Here is a 24864-nt window from a genome sequence, read left to right on the forward strand (position 1 = left end):
TGTTAGGTCAGTATCAGAGCACATTTTTAAGGATAATGAGTCTAAGAGCTAAATTCTCAAGAGCCTGCTTATCTAAATCAAGCTACACCCTGCATATAACATCCTTTGCCAGTGAGGCAGTTGGGAACAGCGTCCAGTCCTCCCCTTTTTGACCCCTGTGAGCTGACACTAAAGCACCAATTTGCATTCCTCCCTACCATCTATCAGCTAAACAGGCTTAATATTTTATCACTATAGTGTCCAGATGCCCCAATGAAGATACAAATACAACTTTCCCTGGTCTCTGCTTTTCTGAACATTGCCAAATACATGTTTTGTTGGAGAGAAATGTGTCTATTTTAATTAAGTAATTGCAATGCTTTTTTTTACAATAATCAAAGGTGATAATAAAGAAAATTTTCAAGTATATGAAGTACACCTCACTTTTCCTAAAGGTGACTTCTCCAGTCAGCAGCTTTTCTTTACTAGAAGCCATAATGAACATCCTCATTTTTCTATTGTTATTATTTATACTTTGCTCAGTTTGATGTTCATTCGACTGACACTCATTCAGATTCTTGCATACTTGTTTATTGATGCAGCCCCATCTAAGAGGATACAGTTATGTGTCTGAAATGCTCAGGGATGCTCATGCCAATTTAAACTTATATTGTCAAGTTTTTCAGTGATTCTCTCCTACATACAAATAGATAAAACAGGGAGAGTCTTTACAGGACTGTACACATAAGAGCTCTACTGGTTGAAGGATACCAAATGACAGCATTGTCTGAGACCTGCTTTTTCTCATGAAAGTTAGAAAAAGAAAGTTGTCAGCTTATCCAGTGGAGAGAAACAGTTCTAAAGCAAGATTCAATTAATCTTAATATAGATGTCTGAAAGACACTGTTTTACTGACTCTGTTAAAGTGTCTATTCCTCTGCCTCAACAAATAAATTATGATCGAAGCTGTTTACTCAGACTTTATCTGTGGTATAGAAATACAAAGGTATTAAAATAATTCTACATCAAAGCATTCTTCTTCTTCCAAGGGTTCATCTATGGATATTTTTATCTTTATTTTCTTAAAAATGTTGCAGCATACAAGCCATAAATATGCTTACTGATCAGGAAGCAATTGACATCTTGAAGTTTTTACTTTGTCTTTTGGTCAGACACATTTTTCCTGGTTAATATCTTCACCCTCTGTGCATTATTTGTTTTTAATTGTTTTTATAACACTTCCTAACAAAGATTTAGATAAGTTTATGCTTATTGTTACATGCTACCTTTTATTTTCTGCTATTTCTAACATCTTTTCTCAAGAAACTCAGACTTTAATATTAATTATTTTCCCTCACAGCTAGAACATTAAGCACTTAATTCAGTTACCTAAACACAGAAGACAAGTACTGTTGTTTGAAATACTCTTGGTTATCTGAGGTATTGCCATAGGGATGAAAAATAATATTTATAGGAGTATCTTACTCTCTGGGAAATGCATTGGAAGTCAAAGCAGACTGCATAGGGCAAGTAGCATGGCAGTAGTTGCTGATCTCTTGAACTGAATGGAGCTGTATTAGCTCATTGACTTGATTGCTATATAGTGAGTTCAAGTTTGCATTCTTTTCAGGTGAACTGGTTAGATTAGAAGTGTGGATTTATTCTTAATTTTCTTCGTAAAGTACAAAAAAAAAACCCCAAAAACTATGGAATACATCTTGAGCTTGTCCGTCAATCCAGTTTCTGTAAACTCATACAAAGTATCCCCTATGGAAGATAAAATTTCATTTTTAATTAAGAAACTTTAATGAGGTTATATAAAGAAATATCTGTGACTGCTACACAGATCTATATGTCTATATATTGAAATTAAAAGCTCATATTATGGTCAATAATCTGCTCAGTTCAGATACCCATGTATTTCTATCCACTGCCACTTGAGTTGGGCCTGCCTGATATTACAGGGTGAAGTGAGATTCCTGTAAGTCTTGCCTCATATATGCAAACCTATGAAACCTTGTTGATTATCTCTGTAGGTCTCAAATTAGTGCTCAAGGTCTATGATTTAGCAATCGAATTAAGGTGCATAACTGAATTTCTTTCTGGATTACACTGGTAATAATGAAAGCTTCAACACTAAGTCTGCAGACCAGAGATAAACAGAAATGTGGGTGCTTGGAACTCAGGTCCAGTCTTTATTTCACGCATGCAGAGTCAGTGCAAAGTAGTAATCTGGCACTGTTCTCAACCTAACTATGAAAACTATGATGCTGTTTCATTTGAACTTAGTGTATTTTTTGCTTTTGAACTTTTCTACTAAAGCATGAGCAAACTCAGAGTGCACGAAACACGTATGAACCAAGTGAACACTAGACAAACTTTACAACTTGTCAAGCACTTTTCTTGTTTTTATCACTAGTCTATGAAGAGTCAGAAGCGTGCACCTCAGGCATTGCTGTGAGGTCCTGCAGCAGCCTTTGCTACTGAGCCTGAGCTCTGAGGTATGGCACTGGAAGTTGTTCTATTATGATTACAGAATCCACTTAATTTACACAGATTCATGATACCATTTCCATGTTTTAAGTATGTTTCATGATTCATGTGAATATTTCCCCAAACAGTGTTTTTATTTTGTTTAAGTGCAACTCTCCTAAATCACCTTGGGCCTTCAATCAGCATTGAATGCCTGCACAAATGCTGAGGTGAACAAGACACTCCTCTCACTATACCTCCATCTCTCTGTCCATAAAGTGGGAAGTATGGTATCAATCTCCTTTGCAGTGAGATCCAAGATTGACTGATAAAAGCAGTATGAAAGAAATTGCTATTATTCCTATTACTAAAAAAAGAGTCCAGAGAGTTTTCTCCCTATTGGATAACAAATGTTGAATTTTAGGCATCCCTGTAGTGTTTCTCAGAATCGCTCAGTAGTCGTTGAGATTTTTAAATGTACTCAGCTCAGATCTAAGTATAAATTCATTGAAGTCAATGGAAAAACTCCTGCTAACTACTATTGTCATTCTCTGGTACTTACTGTGGAAGTTGGAAGAATAACAGTTGAATAACAAAGTACCATAAAAAGATCTTTGGCTTTTATATACAATGATATATAAAATTAATATTTTTTTAAAGTAAAAGTGAATTAATTGAATGAATTTAGCAAATAAAACCAAAGGACAAAACAGGTAAACTTTTTGTATTTTAAATAATCAGCACTGCGAATATAGAAAAATCTATAGAAAGACATTACATAGGTAAATAAGGATGTAAAAATAATGCCTAATTATTCAGTTATTTGCTACATGGAAACAGATACACATGATCCTCAGTCTTTCATACCGCAATTTGCATTGTATTAGAGTGAACCCTAAATTTTTTTCCTACTATTACAGTATATATGGACGCTGGATTCACTTTATGAGCCTCACAGGAGAGAAGTGTGTACTCAAGTTCACAGAAAAAACTTCCTATATGTAATTTTTGGGGTTTATTGCCGTTTCATCCAATTGGCTTAAGCAGTGTGGGTGTACCAATGCACATGCACATGTATGTGTTATACACAAGTAAATGAGACCAAGTGTTACGAGACTTACAAGAAAAGGAAAAAAAAAAATCAAACCAACAATACAAGGTAGATGAGAAAAAGGATAATATAAGAATGAAATGTTCCAAACTGCAGCAGAGGTAAAACTATAGCTAACTTACACATAAGTTTTTTTAAAAATGAGAAAGTAATATGACTATAAAATGACCTCGAAAAATAATCAGAATAGTAATGCAATGGTGTCTGAGAACAAAAAAAGCTGCTATGTAGTATGCTTAAAAAAAGGACAGAAGAAATGACATCAGAAAATTGTGCTTGAGAATATAACACTTGTCTATTTTTACCATATTTACCACCATCCCCCACAAAGATGAACAGTGTTCTCATTACCATTTGTAATGTTCCTATTAAGTAGAGGCAGTACTAGGCGTATTAATGTTTGGTTCCCATTTAATTTATTATTCTCTTCCTACTTTAATGAGATCTGCTCTACAGCCCATAAAATAATTGTTATGGTAAACTGACTTTTTAAAATTAGCTACACACCAGTTGGTCCAGAAACCTATTCCTCTGGACTATTCATGCACAAAATACCTTTGTGTGAAGCTCTTTCCAAATGTGTAATGACTGGAGTAAGTCCAGAAGTTTTCCTGCAGAGTCTCTCTGCATGATTGCCATTGCAAGCAGTCTTCCAGCTTCTTTTCCTAACAAAGTTATAGTCAGGGTTACTGCAATGTAGAAATGCTGACATTGCTTTCATACTCAACAATGAAAACCATAGTGCTGCCACTTATGAAATTAAAGTACTTCCTGTTTGAAAAAGAGCAGTTGTAAACTCCCTGTTCTACCCTGCTAGGTCATAAGTTTCTGTTACAGAATTTTTGCAATGAATCTCAGAAGGGGGAAAAAATGTTCTTATTTCCTGCTTGTCCTTGCAGTTTTGCTAAGTTACTTCAGTGTGATTCAGCACCACTGTTTGTGCCCCAGACCATGTGTCCCACTGAGACAGTTATTCTATCCCAAATATTTCCTGCTTTGAGGGTCAGTTTAGGTCACAAGCAGGGTTTTCAAACAATACTTTTTAACCCATCCTAGTTCACCAGGAAAAATATATTCCCAAAACTAAGGCAACTGAGCTAAATCATATTTTAAGGATAAATTAGAGATACTGAAGAAAACTTAATGACATGACATGCTAATGGGTAATCTTTATCAGATATAGATACCATATAAAAATGTGCATATGCAGCTATCAAAATGAGAATGCTTCTTTCTCTGCAACATGGAACAAAAGCGTGGAGCTGGATTTATATCCCTGTGAAGGAGACAAAAATGTCTTTCCATTGTAGGTCACGCTTTTCTCTTCTGCTCTCACAATGCCCTCTGTAGAAAATGGTCATAGCAGACAAACAGGGAGTTGACCTGACTGAGGCCTGAGCAGTCCACCCTAAATATCTGACTTTACCATTGAACAGCTCTACTTTCTTTTCCTCTCCCAAAAGAGTAATTTTTAGATAGGAGTTGTGACTGAAGATGGCACAGAGAATTGGAGTAGTCTGCTAATCCGTCTGGAGCCTCAGCATTTGTATGGTTCTTAACTGAACAGAACAGAAATTAGCATTCCTACTATTTATTTCCCAGGTGTTATTGTTTGGGTTTTTTTCTGAAAAAAATCAGGACTATATGTTTGAATTGATCAAGCATTAATCCTTTTTCTAATCCACTCACAAAAGAATCAAACCTAGTACCTGTATACTGCATGTGAACAACAAAGTGTGCAGCTCAGATCTTGGCTTCTAGGACTGTTGCAACATTTTATGACATACCACAAAATGTAAAATGAACACACTGCTCATCTGGAAGCGAGGTCTCACTCACACCCAAGCCAGTGAATTAAATGTTACAGTTCAGAGCTGTAGATCATTTCATGCTTGGATGTCTCACGTTGGTTTGTGTGCGTACATAAGATGAACAGAAGAGAGAAAAACATCCAAATTGTTAAACCAGGCACTCTTCTGGGGGCCCATGTCTTTCAGCAAGTAAGACTGAACACATGCTTTAGTTTTAACTCTATTCCTGATGAAGAGGAAAAGACAGAGAAAAGGGTGAAGCACACTAGTGAAAGAGAACCCTTCATTATGCACCTTCATCATTCAAGGGTGATTGGGTTTTCAGGACTGATTTAAGGGGATATTTTCAGGGATGTATCAGCTGTCAGAACAGGCCCAACAAACCCATTTAATTCTTGTTGAAACAGTCATTGGAGGTAAGGGTATCAACATTTACTGACCGCTGTAACCCAACCTACAGGAAATAAAATTTTCATGTCATTCTTGGATCTGGGAACAGTTAATTTCAGCAGCAGCATTTCCTAAACTGCAACCTTTTTACATAAAAATCTACAGGCATTATACATTTTTTGGCAGTCAGTGCAAATAAGAGTTGCTCTAACAAAGCCGTCCCTCTTATTACTGCTAGTAATGCAACTTTCTGGGATCTTTCTCTCAAAAAAAATCATAAAAATACTGGACTTGCATTGTAGCAAAAACAAACTGGTGTTTAACTTTTTATTTATATAATTTTTGTTCACGTGAATCCGCTTGTCTCCAAAAGAGCAGATTAAATTAGAGAAAAAGGCTTTTCAGGAATGAAAGTGTTAAAAAATGTATCCAGTATTTATAGAAAACAAACAAAATACCCTAATAAACCAAAACCCAACAACATGGAAAAGCCTACCATGGCAATGCCTCTGCCCCACAAAAATACTTCTGCAAAAGCCCTACAGAAACCTTCAGATACAGAATCTGAGGGAAAAAAAAAAACAAAGGCGAAAAAACAAACTGAGGGGGAAAAAACAAAAAAAACACCACCACCCCCCCCAGAATAATAAGATTACCCAAGTTGTCAATAAATATAAAAATGCAGCACTCTTACCCAATAAGACACAAATCAATTCAGTAAACGTCTAGAAATATTATTCAATGACAATAAACTATCATCGTACTTTTAAAAACTGCCTTAAAAATGAAACTCAAACGAGTTAGGATTTTTATCATCTTCTTGCAATGAAAGAATTGGCAAAGTGGCTTGATGAGACATTTTAAATTTTCCTCATTTGAATTGCTTAAGCTTTGAAGGTTGTTTAAATGTATTCAGTATCAGCCTTCTCTGAAAATCTGGATGTCAAAAATATGATTGGAAAAAAAAGTCTATCTCCAATCCATTTAGAAAGTCTGTTGAGACCTAGAAAATATACTAAATATTCAATTTTAAGTAAGCATAGTTTCAGCTTATTTAAACTGAAGGTGCTCCTCCCCTCTCTGAAGCAAGGAATCTCTCTCAACTTAATGTAAAACTGGCTGATACATCAAGTCTATTCCATAGTCAACCATCATAGATTTAGTTCCAAATGTGCTATCTTTTGTTCTGTAGGTCTGTCACATGGGATATAGAAAGATGGTTTAGAGAAAAACAGATGCAAATCTGAGAAGGATTAGGTTTCAATATCTCCCTGTCTTATGAAACAAGAGTTTAATTTTCCAAGGGTGCAATTTTTCTTGGTTTCTGGAGCAAAAACAAATTACTGAACTTAAGATTTGAAGTTGCATTATTTGAAAAACAGGCACCGTCCATCTATATTGTTTAATGTAATATTGGCAAGTTAAACAGAAACAAATCAACAGTAATTTGTGACATAGCTGAGTTAGTACTACAGTGACTGTGGCTTTTGAAAAGCTATGCTGTATTTTAGCTTTAAAAACTTAATACTTGCTCTGAAAGGAAAGCTTAGAAAATAGCATTTAAAGAATTTTGGCTGAAAGAGTCAGTCATAGTACCCTAAAGCAGGATCATCTCGACCTTTACTTATGTCTACATAGACATGCCATTAAATGATTAAGCTCTGGCTTTTTCTTGATACATACAGAGCATCTGCAATTTATTTGTTAAATGTATGGAGATGACCTGTGATCTTTTACAGTTAACAGTACAGTTCCTCTCTAACACATTCTGTTTGTGCTGTAAATTTCTGATGCAGCCTCTGAGGGTATTATAAAATTGGAAGGAAACAACTATATACTGATATATTTAAAATTAATAAATCAGTAGGGAGAAAAACAGCCTTGTTACATACTTAGAGGAAGAGTTTAAATTAATTTGAAATATTTGTATTTGGAAGTCCTCTCACTGTGGATTTTGGTCCTTGGAGAATGTATAGGAAAGAAAGGGAAATGGAAATGTTATTCACAAGCACTTTAATGCATCACTTATAAGAAACAGACTCATCAGTGTATAATAGCAATATTTAAAGGAGAGAAGAATGCATAGGATAGTTTTTAATGTTTGTGCAGCCACAGAAGGAGAAAGAGCCTGATGTGGTTTATGCTGTAGTAAACAGTTTACCATTTAACTTACTTTTTTGGAAGTATCTTGTTTCTCTTTCTTTCTGAAAACTCACTTTAAGTTTTCCAGAGAATAGAAAGTGACTAAATGTTTCTATCCAAGCTCCCCCCTCCCCCCCAGTACTTATATTTTCTCTGGGGTTTCAAGACACCATACTGTGAACTTTCCATGTAGCCTTTAAGGAGACATGATTACAAAGAGGAACAATGTGGATAATGTGTTCTATAGGACATAAAACATCAAAAGTGAGGAAAAAAGATCCATTGTTAGACTGGAAATAAGCTTACACTGGGCATTTTTAGCACTAGTATTATTTACCGGTCTGGACAAGACTGTAAACAAACTGATGTCTACATCTGAGAGACATGTACAGGCTGTTAAGACTATTGCACAGTCATATTTGAGGAAAGAACCGGAACAAAATATTACCTTTCAAAGTAACTAACTAAGTATGAAAAACATTAGAAACTTTAATTGACCCGATATACTCGATAAGTCAATTTAATACATTGAATTGTATACCTACATTCTCTGAGAAGAAAACAAAAAACAAGAATACACTGCAAGGTAATAAATGCAGACAAATGAGGAGGAAATCCATTGAATAAAAGATAAGGTGTTTTATAGGCAAAACACATCAAAAGGAATAATTTCAGTTGAATTATTCATCTCTGTTTCTGGGTTCAAATTAATTGTAGTCACTGAGGCTAAACACCTGGGAAGCTCACTGGAAACATATGTTCAGTTTGTAATTTAGAATTTTTTTTAAAAGAAAGGAATATTAAAATAGAAAATATTGCAAAAGGAAAAGCACAACATATGAAGCATGTGATTTAATAGTGCCATTGCCTAAAACAGCAATCAGCTCTGATTATCTACAAATAGATTATAAACAGAGAAAAAAAAAAGAGGGAGATATGTAGTCCAGAAGAAGACAACACTGATACTCAGAAGAAATTTCACATATGAGAAAGTTAAAAGCATGGTACTGTCTAATTTACAGTAGATCTGGAGGGAAAATGTACCCTCTATTGCAGTAATGCATTAGTACAATATAACTTGAACTCTCTTTTACTTTTTTACATGTTTTTAAATTTAAAATAAACAAAAAAAAAAGATAATAATTGTCTCAGTAGGGTAATATAACCCATTCTGTTTTTCTGTGGAACAAAAAAAAGCCACTGTTGAGATCAAAATTCCCTTTATATTCTGAGTTTTCTCTATAGACAAAGAAAAGAGGGAAAATATGATCAGTTAGCAGATGTGGGGGTTTGTTTTGTTTTGAAATTTCCCTTTTTATTTTTAATTGTCCTGAACAATAGGAAAGCGAGAGACAAACTCTATAACCTTAGTCACATATAGTATTTGTTATATATCAGTAGATGTCCTGGTAGCATCAGACTACTTGTTTATCTGTACACTCAGATTCATAAGACATTTAACTCCCTGTTGCCTGCTGTGATCAAAGTCTGGCCCTTCCATGAGTCACTTAGCCATTTATAGGAATAAATAAGAAACACAAGCGAACTATAAACAGCTAAATATTGACTCTTAACAGACATGTGATGTCAGCAACTGGAATGCTTCCAGTTTAGAATAATGGAAACCAGACTTAAAAAAAAAAAAAACCTTTAGAAGAAAACAGTAATATGTTCTCCCCTTCATTCTTCTACAGTTGTGTTTCTATTCTCAGTATTTCATGAAAAAAATACCACTTTTTTTACTGCACCATGAGGCTGTGGATGCAGGCTACTCTGAGGTCAAACATCAGCTCAGCATTAATTGGTAGGTCACATTAAAAGTCTATAAAGCATCTATGTTATCCAATTTGCTCAATGGTTTGAAGACATGGGCTAGTGACGACATACATGACTCCTAGACAAATGTCATCTGCACCATCTGTGGACCATATTGTGCATCAGATGGCAGGATAAAATTTTCAATAAAAAAGTTTCAGAGCACAGTTATGTTCCAGGGACTGTAGCCATGATCATTATAAAAAGGCTGCACTGGGCTGATCACACATCTAGGATAGAAGACACTGGCATCCTGCCACAGCTGGTGTGTGCTGGACTTAAAAGAAGTAACATGTAAGCAGGTCAGAGAAACGAAACACTTCAAGGACACACAAATATGACTTCAAGTAACAAAAATTGCTCAGCCAGGTAGGACCAGTTACATCACAGTCCAGGCTGAAGGCCATCAGTTGAATCTAAACTTAGTAGCAGAAGCTTGCATGGTCTTGCTAATCTATTGTCAAGGACAGAAGTCTCCATTTAAAAGGTCCTTTTTGTCTCTGTTGGTCTCTGTGTTTGGTTTTTACAGGATCACAGAATCAATTAGTCTGGAAAAGACCTGACGTCATTGAATCCAACTTTTGACTGAACATCACGTCAACTAAATCATGGCACTAATTCTTTCCTGAAATACCTCCAGGGGTGATGACTTCGCCACCTCCCTGGGCAGCCTATTTCAATGTTTAATCACCCTTTCTGTGAAGAAATTCCTCCTAATGTTCAACCTAAACCTCCCCTGGCACACCTTGAGGATATGTCCTCTGGTCCTGTTGCTGTTGCCTGGCAGAAAAGACTGACCCCCTCCTGGCTACAACCTTTCAGGGACTTCCAAAGAGCAATAAGGTCTTCCCTGAAGACCTCCTTTTCTCCCCACTAAACAAGCCCAGATCCTTCAGCTGCTCCTCACAGGACTTGTGCTTCAGACCTTTCACCATCTCCTTTGCCTTACTCTGGACACACCCCACCACCTCAGTGTCCTTCCTGAATTAAGGGACCCAAAACTGGATACAGCATTCAAGGTATAGCATCACTAGTGGTGCATGCAGGGAGATAATCACTACTCTGATTCTTCTGGCCACGCTATTTCTGATACAGGCCAGGATGCCACTGGACTTCTTGGCCACCTGAGCACACTCATGGTTCATGTTCAGCACCCTGAGGTCCTTTTCTGCTGGGCAGATTTCCAGCCACTCTGCCCCAACAGAGTAGTGTTGCATGGGGTTGTTGTATCCAAAGTGTAGGACCCAGTATTTGGTCTTGTTGAATCTCATATTTTTGGTCTCAGCCCCTTGATTCAGCCTTTCCAGATTCCTCTGCAGAGCCTTCCTATCTTCCAGCAGATTGACAGTCACAGACAAATTAATGTTGCCTGTGTACCTGCTGAGGGTATATTTGATCCCCTCGTCACCCAGATCATCTATAAAGACAATAAACAGGACTGATTCCAACACTGAGCCCTGAGGCTCAGTGTCCAGGTGCCAAATTAATGCAGGACCATTCACTACCACTCTCTGGGCCTGGCCATCCAACCAGTTCTTAAGTCAGTAAAGAATGGCCCTTCCAACTCCGTTTTCCTATGGAGTGAAGGAGAGGTATGCTAATATTGCTGGATCTGATTCCCCTATGGCAGCAGAACTCAAATCTGATCTTGACAGTTCAGAGGCACTTCTGATGTCTATAATCCTGTGCACCTGAGTAAAGTATAGCATCCATACCAAACAAAAGATTTAAAATAGTTAAATATCAACTGCATCCCTTAGGACTACTCATTAGCAACCCATAGGACTACTCATGTAGGAATTAGAAAAACACATCCCAGTAATACACTTAGGATGACCCCACGGTTTGGGTTTTCTTCTTCCTTCTGTTTGTTTCTTTTTGTTTGATTGATTTTTTTTTCTTTTCTATTTTTATGAAATTTGAAGACAATACCATGAGAGATATTTTCTTCACTTCTGAAGGACAATATAGCAAAAATAATTGGTAAATGACAGAAAAGATTCTTTTTTGAAAACCAGCTCATAAGCATTGTCTCACACTTAAGTTGATGAGAAACTCTGTTTTAAGTTTCTGCATTAATTGCAGTTGGAGTTAAATGATTTGGATTGATTTCAAAGCCTCACTTTAGTTAATAATACTAGTTTCAAATTTTGTTTTTAAATACTCAAACTAATTACTTAGTTTACAAAATTGTTTTAATTTCTAAGTGAAGATAGAAAAGGCTTACTTAAGTTCAATTGATTTCAGATCAGGCTTCCAGTACCTCTGAATTCATGGATTTATATGTTATGGTTATATATGTTTATATACACCCTCAATTGCATTCTGAATTGAAAAAAAACCTCTTCAATATAACAAACAAATTTTTTTTTAAATGGGCATTTTAAAATATTCAACTGAATTTATTCAATACAGGAATTAATATATGTTATTTTCACTATATATTATTTGTTTATTTACTGGTTTAATTACTTATTTTTATTTTATGACTTGGAATTTCTCATTGTGAAATAAATTATCAGAGATTGGTGACATATATGGAATACATATTGGTAAACATATATGGAAATTATTAGTCGTATGAATTAAAAAAAAAAACACTGACTAAAACCCTATCTTATTTTTCTTTCAAAATAGCTGTCACAATAGGTGTAGCTCATCTAACTAAAAGGATTATAGAACTCTTAGTACTCATCAGAATTGTAATAACTGCTTCTTCCCCACATTCCTATGCACACATGCACAAAGATAAAATGTCTATAGTCAGAAGGCATCTGCATCTACACACAGAGATTTAGAAAACATCAACATCTGCAATACAGCCCTCTCACATATATTATGAATAACATCCCACTTCTATATCTGTTGATAATATTCTTTCACTGGGTTCATATTCAATGCTTCAATTTTGCCAGGACTATGGATACCAGTAAAACTATCCAAAATAAAGTCTTTGGGAGACACCCACATTCTGTTCTCAGTCTACAACCTTGCAAGCCTATCTTGATATCTGAATCAAAATGATACTTTAAAAACCTTAACAAACACAACATAGACTTGGGAGGAAGGGGAGCTGACTGATAGAAAAGAGGCATGGATTGGAAGAAGACTGTATACAGCTGACAGGCTTTAATGAAAATGCAGGGTTCGGTCTAGCAACATGATGCTCATGTGATCAGTTAGACAGGAATTTGTGTGAGAATCTACAGCCAGACAGGGCAAAGTTTGAATGAGGAAATGGGGAGTTGCTACTTCTGGACAAGGATGGAGAGGCAAGTTACAGTTCTCAGAGTTTCAAAAAGTGGTGATCTAAGTGTATGTGGCTGTCTTTCATTCTGCTTGATTGTTTTTGTGTTGGAGCATTGTCATAGTTAAGACACCCAGGCCTCCTCAAACTCCAGTGGAATTAATGAGGTTTGGGAAAAAGCTTCACTTACAGCATATACACAGCAAGCCACCTGCACAAGGCTGTGGCAGCCTAAAAACTGGACTACATATTCCTTCTTCTTTGGAATAACTTCCCTACTCTTCCTCACTTTTTTTGCATCAAAATTTCCATGAATCCAGAACAACATTCCAACTGTTACATCATACTTCAGACATCACAGAGATACTATCCATCCTGATCTTGGCTACAGGAAGAACAAACATCAAGTATTATATCTTTATTTTCCCTTTCCCTTTTCTTCATTTCTCTACAGACAGTCAAGCTCATCATATCCTATCCTATCCTATCCTATCCTATCCTATCCTATCCTATCCTATCCTATCCATTTTCTGTCTCCTTTCTAAACCTTCACCTTTTGTGAAAGTAGCTGCTGTACATAATTACCTACAAGTGTACACCCTTTAACACTCTTGTAAAGTGGAATTTTCCCTCAAAATATGGGGGTACTCTCCACAAAGGTAATTCACAGCAAGTGTTGAAGTAGGTTGTCATCATCTTTGAGGCATAATTTGTTGTGTAAAACTGATTTAACAGACAATCTGATTTGCATGAGGATCTAAAGGAGGAAAAGGAGTGGTCTTTCCATTAAAGTTAAAAAGATTCAGAGGCCTGAATCTGAAGAAAAAGAGGTCCTGTAGGATTAAAAGGCTTATGATTTGCTAAAATGTGTCGCTTACCCTGGGCATCCTAGGAGATTTTGCAGTAGAGCAAAGATTGGTAAGAACAGGGAAAGACTACACAAGAGCATTGGCATCTGTTCCTTGCAGCCAGAAGGCTGAAATGCTACTAGAATAAACGTGGGAAAAAGAGGGCAGATCATATAAGAAGGAAAACGTGCTTATTTCACACAGAATTTAAGCAGCAGAAATTAAGCTCGTAAAGAAATAGATTTCCTATCTGAGAAAGTATCTCAGGTGAACCTTTTACTAATTTTTATTTTTTCATTCTCTAGTGGCATTATATGCATACCACATGGAAGCAGAATGCTCTGACTTGGAGGAGCCACATTGGTCTGCACTCTGATGTTCATCCTAGCTTTTTCATTATAGGGCTCTCTGTGGATGTCTGTAGGGGTCAGTTGTCCCCAGAAGTATCTGTGAAGGTGCTGAGAGGTCTCTCAGCATGGCTGTGTTGATGTTTGAGGATGGGCTAGGAGAAGTCAGGAGAAGTGCTCCCCAATCTGGCAGTGGAACCTGCACTCTGCCCTCTTCAGTAGGAGCTCATGTAGCAAAATAGCCTGTTGTAGGCTTACCATTTGGAGATTAATACAGCATAACTCCTCTTTGGAATGCTAAAGAAAGTTGTAGGGAGTTCTTGCCTTCCATATTACCTCTGCTTGTTCTAGACAGGGCTCAGCAATCTGAGGACACTAACTCATTTCATAGCACTCAGCCTGATCTTTAGAAAGTCTGTTGGCTGGAAAGTAAATTCTCCACTTCTTAAGAGATGAAGATGACCCCTTTCAACTGTAGTCCAGGCTCAGGTGTCCTGTTTTGAGGATAAAAATTTCATTTATTTCATCCAGTGAAATAAATTTTTTATTGATGAAGCCAACATCTGCCTAATTTCATGAGCAGCTTGCTGGATGGATATGTTTGAGAAATTTATGAACATGTGCAGATCCTACACTATAAGCATTAAAAAAACCCATTAAAACTGATGGATGTCCACCATGGGAAGAGGAAGTGCTGATGTACAGTTGGGTACTGTGTGATAGATCTGCAACTACCATACTATAACTTAGGAAGTCTTAATATTTTTATGTTAAAATCTTTCTTCCCCTTTCCTCCTCTGTGTATAGTAATTGTCAGTTGCACAGCAGGATTACTCGGGGGCCTACGAATTTAAGAATTTTGCGGTGTCTCTGACTGACATATCCTTTCATCGTTATTTGGTGTAATGACCGCCAACATGAAAAGTAGTGCTTGAGCTAATCTGTCTCCCGCTGAAATCAAAGGCAGCTTTTAATGCAGGGACCTTTATTGAATAAAGATACCTCCAAGAAAAAAAATGCAAGTATTACAAAATTTTACAAATTCCTTTCTAGACAGACCTGACAACTATTTACTTTTGGCAAAATACCAGCTTCACAATCTCAGGATCTGATCATTTGCTTTCTATCACACACAGAAAAAAGGAAGTGGTGAATGCAAGAGAAGAGCAATGAATTCAGAATAGCCCTTCTGTGTCCATGGTCTATTGTCATATTTATCCTAGCATAATCACAATGCTACAAACATTCAAAATACAAAAACAGTGTTGCAAATAGCAGTTTTAGGTATTCAGTAGATTCAGCAGTAACTACTCTCCAGTAAAGCTAGACAGACTGTTGGAAACTAGTCAGGAAATAGGGTTTTGGTAGCTTCATGTTGTGAAAAATACAATTTCATTCTCATTTCTGTTTGTTTTCATTTTTAATTATTCTTTTTGTTAGTAGTTGGTTGACTTATTGGTTCAAATACCCAAAAGCTTCAGTGGTGGCTGTTAAACAGAATTTGTATAATTTTGGAAATGTACAGACAGAGACCTCATTAAATCAGGAGTATCCCTTTTGAAATCATCCATATCTACTCCCAATGGTAATGTCGTTGAATTAGTAATTATGTAATTGTTCAGGACTAAGGAATTACAGAGTCTGTGACTGCAAGCTTATTATAAATAGTAATTATGCATTTGATATTCTAGAAGTTCAGAAAAATTTAATTTCTTACTACTTTTCATACAATAACCATATATTGATTGAATGCATATTTGTGTAGAATTATTTCTTGTAAAATTATTGAGTTTAGCCTTTAGCATGGTAATTGAATGAAACACAGTAGGGCATCCAAAGAAAATGCAATATGAACAATATACTTCCCTGCAGCTACATATTTCATAATGAAAATAAGAATCTAAAAATTGCAAATATATCTTTCACTCATTCTTCCACATTTGTTTGCTTTCTTTTTGAACCATAGGGTGCTTGAATCAGTTGAGTTTCAATCTCTCTTTTCACTGTTGATCTGCTTATAGGTTTTCAGGTTTTCAATATTAGTGATGTGTAATTTGACATGGTAGAGTATCCAGAGACTTTGCAGCTGTCAGCTGCAAAGTTTGGAACAGGTTCTGCACTATGATTCTCCATAAAGCAGAGATCTAATATGGCTAAACTTGGGAATAAAAGGATTCTTTCTGGAGCTCTTCAAAAATAGCTGTTTGCCTGTTAGGGAACTTGAGATTTTTTTAAAATGTTACTCAAATATGCACCTAAATCTAAGGAGCCAGAGATCTACCCAATATTTCATTTCCCTCAAAGCCATACATCTAGAGGCTCCAGAGCCATTTTCCAAATTGTTTTAAGAATGAGGTTTAGACTCACCATGAGGCACAACAGTTCAGTTTCATTAAGTGCTGTTCCTAAAGAAGGAGGCAAGCACTGTGTTGTTGACTCAGCAAGTAGGTAGTTCTGGCTGAATGAACAGACTCTCATAAATTTTGCTTTCGTAACACAGTATAGGTTTGTTTTTTTGTTTGTTTGTTTGGTTGGTTGCTTTTGGGTTTTTTTTTTTTTTTTTGCAGTGAGTAAAATAATTGTCTTTATCTGACTACCTCCTTTAAATTTTTTTTCCTCTGGGGGTCTGCACACCACATGGTAGACAGTAATTATGCATGATCTTTATCATTAATGTAGAAGAACTTCCTATTGAAGATAGCTTATGTATCCTAAGAGTATAAGATCATGCAGTCAAAGCACAGGACTATGTCATTCCCTGTGGTAAATAATACTCCTGAAGAAAAAATCTAAACACCTCCCCCCCCCAAATTAAAAGTACGAACACTGTAAACAGAATTCAAACTTTCTCTTCCCAAAAGAAAACTCTACAGTTAAATTAAAAACCAAAAAGTAATACATAAACTTAAAGAAAGCTCTCTTAAAACTTTCCCTACACAGTATTAGGTAATATGCAGTGCTTGTTACATAATAATTAGTGACTTGCAATAGAAAAAAAAGAGAATTGTGTGAATAATGTAATATTGGTTTTTGATTTTATGTAACTGGATTTCTTTAATCTCACATTGAATTAATTTAAACTTCAGACATTTTAATAACCCAGACCTTTCTGTAGAATGTTGCACATGAAAAGAAATTCACCAATTGCTTTATGGCATTACACCTGTATTTTTACCGTCTGTGCCCTTTTGTGAGGACTAGGAGAGTGAATTTTTTATGAGGAATGTAACTCATTGTGTACTGTCTTTTTTCTTTTTCTTTGCTTGTTGGTAGCACATAATTTCTTGATCATTTAAGCCTACAGATTATTTGAAAATTATCTGTAGATAAAGATTTTTTAAACATTTGATATTGAGAATTTAATGGTCAAAGTCAGTACTTAGTTACTTAAATCATGTGGCATTGTTTGTGGTCTCTATATTCAAATAGCAGGCAAAAGAGCAATTTCTAAAAATAATAATTAAAAAAAGAATGGTACAGTTTTGCCACAATTCTTCAATAATACCCCTTTTCCACAAGACAATGGTATTAAACACTGTGTGTACACAAACCTATGTACATAGGAGGGTCGTTTTTTATAGTGCTAGAGAGATGTGAAGCCTCAAAATTACTCTCTTCATTGTTGCAAGAATTTACTGCTTCCCTAATGCATACAGCCTTCTCCTATCACATTTCTTTCCTGTCTTTCTGCTACACTCTCTCTCCTGCTCTCCACTGTGAGAGCAATGAGGTCAACAGCCTTCTTCTCTATCAGCATCCATATGACAAGATGTCAAAAATGTGTACATGGCTGCAGAACCACACACAGATCCCACTTCCAATTCTCTTCCTGTGAAGGAAAAGAAAAAGAGGGAAGGGAAGGGAAGGGAAGGGAAGGGAAGGGAAGGGAAGGGAAGGGAAGGGAAGGGAAGGGAAGGGAAGGGAAGGGAAGGGAAGGGAAGGGAAGGGAAGGGAAGGGAAGGGAAGGGAAGGGAAGGGAAGGGAAGGGAAGGGAAGGGAAGGGAAGGGAAGGGAAGGGAAGGGAAGGGAAGGGAAGGGAAGGGAAGGGAAGGGAAGGGAAGGGAAGGGAAGGGAAGGGAAGGGAAGGGAAGGGAAGGGAAGGGAAGGGAAGGGAAGGGAAGGGAAGGGAAGGGAAGGGAAGGGAAGGGAAAGGGAATTTTGCAGTGACTGAAATAACAGCAGAAGCTGAGTATCCTTTGAACATCAACAGATTTAAATGCCAGTAAAATACTGGCCACTGGCTTTTAAAAATAATCTAGAAAATTCCAATTGAATTTGGTATACCTAAGGTTTTACCACAACCAGTTGCCAGTTTTATTGATCCTTTCCACAACATGAAACATGAAAATAAAAGCTGTTTAGTGTACCAGATTTCTGACTAATCTTCTGTTAAGTCAGCTGTTATAAACATTATCCTTAGAGTGTAGAGTTTCTCCCTATCTGTTCCAAGACTTAATATGTCTTTACCTGAGAAATTTAGAATGTATATTTACTTCTGATAGCTACAGTCAACAAAACTTAACTACTGTACTACACATTAATTTTATGTCTGATTCAAAGTACAGATCTCATCCTTATATCAATTTTGGATAAAGGCAAAAAGTCATTTCAAAGCTATTGGAGTATTCTCAATTGTATGAAGAAATTTTATCTCAGCTTCCCTTTAAATCTGGATTATGTGTAAAGAGATAGTAAACGCATAAAGAGACACATTCTTAAAACTCAGTTCACTAATAAATATTGTTATAGGTTTATATTTAGACAAGAAAAGAAACAGTTATAATTCCCGTACAGTACTTACCCATTTTAACATTATCACATGGTTGTACAAACAGGATTATAACAAGCAAAAGAAAGCACATTATTTAATGAATAAATAATCAAAAGCATTGGTGAGGATAGTCTTAATAATATGCTGCTTCATACAGTTTAAAGTACATCAAACAACAAAATCCATAGTCCCAAAATTCCATTAAATAATACTGAGTAATTATGTGACTGATAATAGTTATGTATATATATATAATATATATATATATATATATTTGTGTGTATATAATCATACCATTATGAGTAATTAAGGTATCTATTTACATGCCATGCAATATTAGAATGTGTTGCAATACCTAGGCACAACAGGTGGACTTAAGAATGGCTGTGAAAAAAAAAAAAAAAACAACAACTCATTTTTTAAAATGAGGGACACTACTTTCTTTAAGTCCTTTCTTTTCATAATATACAGTGAGAATTTCAGATACTTTCTGATAGCTAAAAACATCCTCATTTTTGCTGTTGCACAGTTAGGCAGCAGTATAAACTTAGATCTGTAATAAGAACCATAAGATGCTGCAGTTAGAGAAAACATTCTTGCTTCAAAACATAGCATATGATGACATGCAGGTCTGTGATATTCTTATTGCCGACCGAGTTCTGTGAAATTCTGAGCTATTCCTATAAGAGGAGGTTTACTGCTGTGTACTAAAGAAATTAAATGCATTCAGTGTCTCAAGAGAGCTACAGATTATTTGACAGGATGTGGGTGCATGTCAACACATAAGTTCTATTATTGTCCAGCAAAGTGATGTGTCTACATCAATGTAAAAAAATAAAACAAAACAAAACAAAACAAAACAAAACAACAACAAAAACAAAAACAACACCTCCAAACTTCATTTATTGGCATCTATTTCAGTTTATATGTAAACTACATTGTGATTTAAAAACCTGGAAATGGCACATTTACCTCTTCTAAAGTGTTATATACTGATCTATTGACCAGTCTATACTAAAGAACTTGCCATTTCTGTTACTAATTATTCTACAGATCCTGACATTTTTGTTTGTAAAAGGTTTAATAAAGCCTGAAGGATCAGAACAAGGCCCTCTGTGTTACGATCTTATTTTGAACTCTACTGGTTTAAAACAAAGTATAGAATGAACTATCACCATTTATATATATATATTATTAAAGCATTCTATCACATAAACAGCTGTGTTAAATAAACTATTATATTTTAGAGAACTCAAAATGAAACTCAAATAATGTGTGAAAATGGGTATCTCATAATTTTGTAAGTAAGCATCTGCCAATAAGAGTCTCTTTTTGGAACAAGAGGAAAAGTCAGAGGTGGTTTTAGATTAGGGGGTAATTATATTTGATGGATGTGTCCACTAAGGTGGTGAGCAGTGCAAGTTAATAAAACTAATGTTAATTGAGTTACAGCTCAACTATCCATTATATACTGAGCTGTTTCACACCTCTGGGTTATGTTGTATCATGTTCTCTGTATATTAAAATGCCTTTCTGTGCTCTAGAGCTGGTCCCCTTTTTGAAGTTTTTCATCACAGCAGAAATGATTACAAGTATGTTAATTAAATAAAGTCAAGACTTTGGAACACAGTTCCACAATAGAAGTGTATTAAATAGGAAAAATGGAGCTGTGAGTAGTGAGTTGCTTTTACAGTCTGAGCTGGCTCATATGAGAACATTTTCTGTAGAGAACTCTCACTGCTTATTTGTTCATTCTTATGGCAAGGATACATGCCATAAAAAGTTTTATAATCTGAATCTGAAGGTAAATAGTTTGTGGTCACAGGATCAAACTTGTCCTTCTGTCTGAATTGGATATGACTCCACTGCTGTGCTCTCATGCCAGTAGCATACTTTTGTAATATACTTTGAGGTACTGCCTAAGGCTGCTAGACCATACCACTGTGTCTTTTGGCATGTTATGAGTCTGTGGCCTGTGGATCCCCTGACATCCCCTACTGCCACATTCCATGATTTTCACTATATGTTCTCTTTCATTAAAGCAACTAATGCCTTCCTTTGCTTAAAACATCCCAAGATTCAACTTCTGATCAATATTGCAATCTCCTTTTCCCTATTTCTTTGTTTTTTCATGTCAGCTACATTAGTCTTTATCACTCCTACTCTTAACACAGATCTACATCTTCTGCATTTATGCCATTTATGTATCCAACATTTCCAAAGTTTCTTCTTTATTTTAATGTACTCCATGATAAATTCCTTAAGATTCCTTCTGATCTTGAATCTTAATCATAACTCATTAAGGTAATAATCACATTAAGCAAGGAATGTGAATAAATTTTCTTTCTATTTGTTAAAATTTATGTATACTGTATACTGTATACTCCTAATTCTGCTCCATTTATTTCTTTGTCAGCCTTCACACAGTATTCCACAGAGTTCCAAGTGAACTCCAACAAGGGGCATTAAGTAGGCAATTTCTTAACCTATTTCTCTAAGAAAATACAGTACAAAAATTTTCTTTCATATGACCTCATCATGCTGTGGGGCTCAGTAATTCCACCATCATACTTTTTCTCCAAGTTACATCATCTATAAAGGATCTCAAGAAGACATCTAATCCATCTGCTCCCTCTGACCAAAAAAACTCATGCATTGTTGTTAGCTATGTTTTCTTTCTATTCTTCAAAGTACTTCTTCTATTCTTTCTATTCTTCAAAGTACCAAGCCCATCTCTACTTCTAATACATCACTACTTAAACCAATAGAAAATGTTTCACAGTTCAAGTCTAAACTTCCTGTTTTTTTTTTTTTTTTTAAGATGTTCTGACTGCTCTGTCTTTAGTAAGAGTTGGCACAGCATAGGAATAAGTAGGACTAAGTAACTATATCAATGCATACTTTCCATTTTCTATTTGGACTAAGGGATCTGGTCAGTGACAGCAAAAACAGAGGACTATGAAAGAAATATTTGACAAAATTTTTTAGCAATCTTTTAAGTGTGTGCATTAAGAAATAAAGAAATAAAGGGCACTCAGTCTGAAGGAAAGCAAAAAGCCAGAACTGATATCAGAGAGGCAACTATATCATGACAGGTCATGAATAATTTTAAGCAATATTTAGCCTCAAAGATAGTAAAATTGAATAGTCACCAATACCCAGCTGTCATCTCATTGGGATTTGAATTTTTTTTAAAGCTCCTCATCTGAGATATCACAGAATTCCTGAAGGGTTTTTCCTTTCTTTCTTTTTTTTTTTTTTTTTTTTTTTCTCTTTTTTTTTCTGAGTTTTGGCCAATAGTAGTACTACTACTGATTGAGCCAACCAAATGGCTGTGAATGAACAGACACTTACTGAATACATGTTTAGGGCCAAATTCAAATTCTGTAGAAACATCTGGGAAATATTAATTTAGATTAAATGGAATTAAGATGCAGTTCTCAGTGCTGCAGATATTTCCTTCCTTCCTTCCTTCCTTCCTTCCTTCCTTCCTTCCTTCCTTCCTTCCTTCCTTCCTTCCTTCCTTCCTTCCTTCCTTCCTTCCTTCCTTCCTTCCTTCCTTCCTTCCTTCCTTCCTTCCTTCCTTCCTTCCTTCCTTCCTTCCTTCCTTCCTTCCTTCCTTCCTTCCTTCCTTCCTTCCTTCCTTCCTTCCTTCCTTCCTTCCTTCCTTCCTTCCTTCCTTCCTTCCTTCCTTCCTTCCTTCCTTCCTCCCTCCCTCCCTCCCTCCCTCCCTCCCTTCCTCCCTTCCTCCCTTCCTCCCTCCCTTCCGTCTCTGTCTCTCTTGCTCTCTTTTTCTTCTTTCTTTCTAAGCTTTCTTTTTCTCCTGTCTTTTTCATTTAATAACCATTTCAAAGCTGGGTAAGGCCTTCATATTCTAAAATTACACAGAATTTGAGAAAATTAGATAAGAAAATTTTCACCGGCTAGCAATTGAAACCAAATTTGTTTTAGCTCCTCCTGCATAGGTTGATAATAGAACAAAGTATTGAAGGTTGGAACAGACTATAGTTCTCTTTTTGCAGCAACAGTCACATCTTTTATTTTCTGTCCATGACAGAAATATTTTCAAATATATTCTGTTTAAAAAGGTATTTGTAATTTAAACTGGTTGGTGCTATTTGGGTTTTCAAATAATTGTTGTATTTCTGGTTTTAATATAGAACTCAGTGCATCTCTGCTTTAAAACTCAGCATTTTCAAAAATATGTACTATCACTGAACCCATTTTTAAGGTTGTTCAGCATTTTCTTTTCTTTTTTTTCTTTTCTTTTTTTTACCTGTGCTGTAACAAAACTTATTACACAGCTACTCAAAATTTCCTTACAGAAAGAATTTACTGTATTTTGATATGACTTAATTTGACTCTCAAAAGAAAGACCAACGTGTGGCAAGTGCTGTTTTTCCTATATGCTACCCCTGTACTTTTACAGAGATTCATGTAAGGATGCTTATTCCATACGCCTATGTAGACCTAAAAAAAATGTGGGCTAGATTCTGTCATCCTTGTACTGAGTAAGTAAAACTTTACCCAAGTCAAATAACTAATTTTGAGTAAGTTCCTACTTACATAGGAATGTCAGAACATAGCCCTCCGGATTTATCATTTGCTGTATACTCCAGTCTTACACATATAGGTATGAACTTAATGGTATGCTTAGAAAAATAACTGGAACTTCAGAATGAAGCAAAGAAACAAATCAACCAACAGAAGGAAAGAGAAATTAACAGGAAAAAAATCCCTTAAGAATCTGCCCAAGAACTAACACAACACAATCAGAAATTCAGAACATTTATTGCAAAAGCTGAATAACTAAATAATGTTGAACTGGCAAAGCATTAACAAGGATAACTGGTTAGATATTTATTCTGTCAAACTCATCAAACACCCCTCACAAACTGACATAAGTACTGCAATAAGCAATGCACCACTAACCCATTTTTAAGCCTTTTGTACTGTGGAGGGGAAAATAAAAGTGAACTGCTATATACAAAAGAATAAAGAAAGTAAAAAAGGTTCTATTTTTTGGTAAAAAATAAAATCACCTTCTGATTAGCTAAATTTGTTACTTTAAGACTGATGTTTCACTGTGGCATAAGTAACTTACTTTTTTTCTGTAAGGACTTTTTTTTTTTTTTTGCATGCTATTTATTTGTTAAATCATCTTTCATGCCTTAACAAAAACCATCTAAAAATGTTTTGGATTTGGATTTGCTTTGCGTGCAACTTAGATCTTACTAACATTAGGAGTCACTCTGCTGATTTGACTGAGGTGACATGATACTGGTACCTGCCAGGCATTGACCAACTATGATAACAAACAGTTAAACAGCAATAATTAGAGATTTAACCCTTTAGTTCCCCCAACTAGCCTACCAGGAGAATGCTCTGTTACATCATGAAGGCACAATACATTAAATATTCTGTGGCTATGGTCTAAAAACACTCATGTTACTACAACGTTAACGCAGATGAAGATCAACACAAATGCTGCTGTTTCAGCAATACGAACTGTCTTAGGTATAGACACACACCTGCCCAACTGGAAAGGCATTATTATTTCCTCCACATATTTCAGCTGGGATCAACATCAGCTACCACTCATTAAATGACAGACTACAACTAATTTGATCAAGGATCCTCGCCTACCACCACACATTTAAATATTATTTTGCTTTGCAATATCCCTGTTTTATTAAACATAATGGAAATTAAACAAAAAAGTGCTAAGTTTTTAAGCTCTTATACAAGTCCTTTCATTTCTTAATATTAAATTTTAAAAAATAGAAAAAAATAAGAAATTCTAACTGAATGCTGGCATCATTTGCTGCTACATGGAAAAAAAGTTATTTTCCTTTTCTATGAGCAACATTTCTTCCTACCCCATCACTTTTTTCACATTTAATACAAGTGACTTGAGTTTCTTGGGACATT

The sequence above is a fragment of the Anomalospiza imberbis genome, chromosome 2 (genome assembly GCF_031753505.1).
Source record: "Anomalospiza imberbis isolate Cuckoo-Finch-1a 21T00152 chromosome 2, ASM3175350v1, whole genome shotgun sequence".
NCBI lineage: Eukaryota > Metazoa > Chordata > Aves > Passeriformes > Viduidae > Anomalospiza > Anomalospiza imberbis.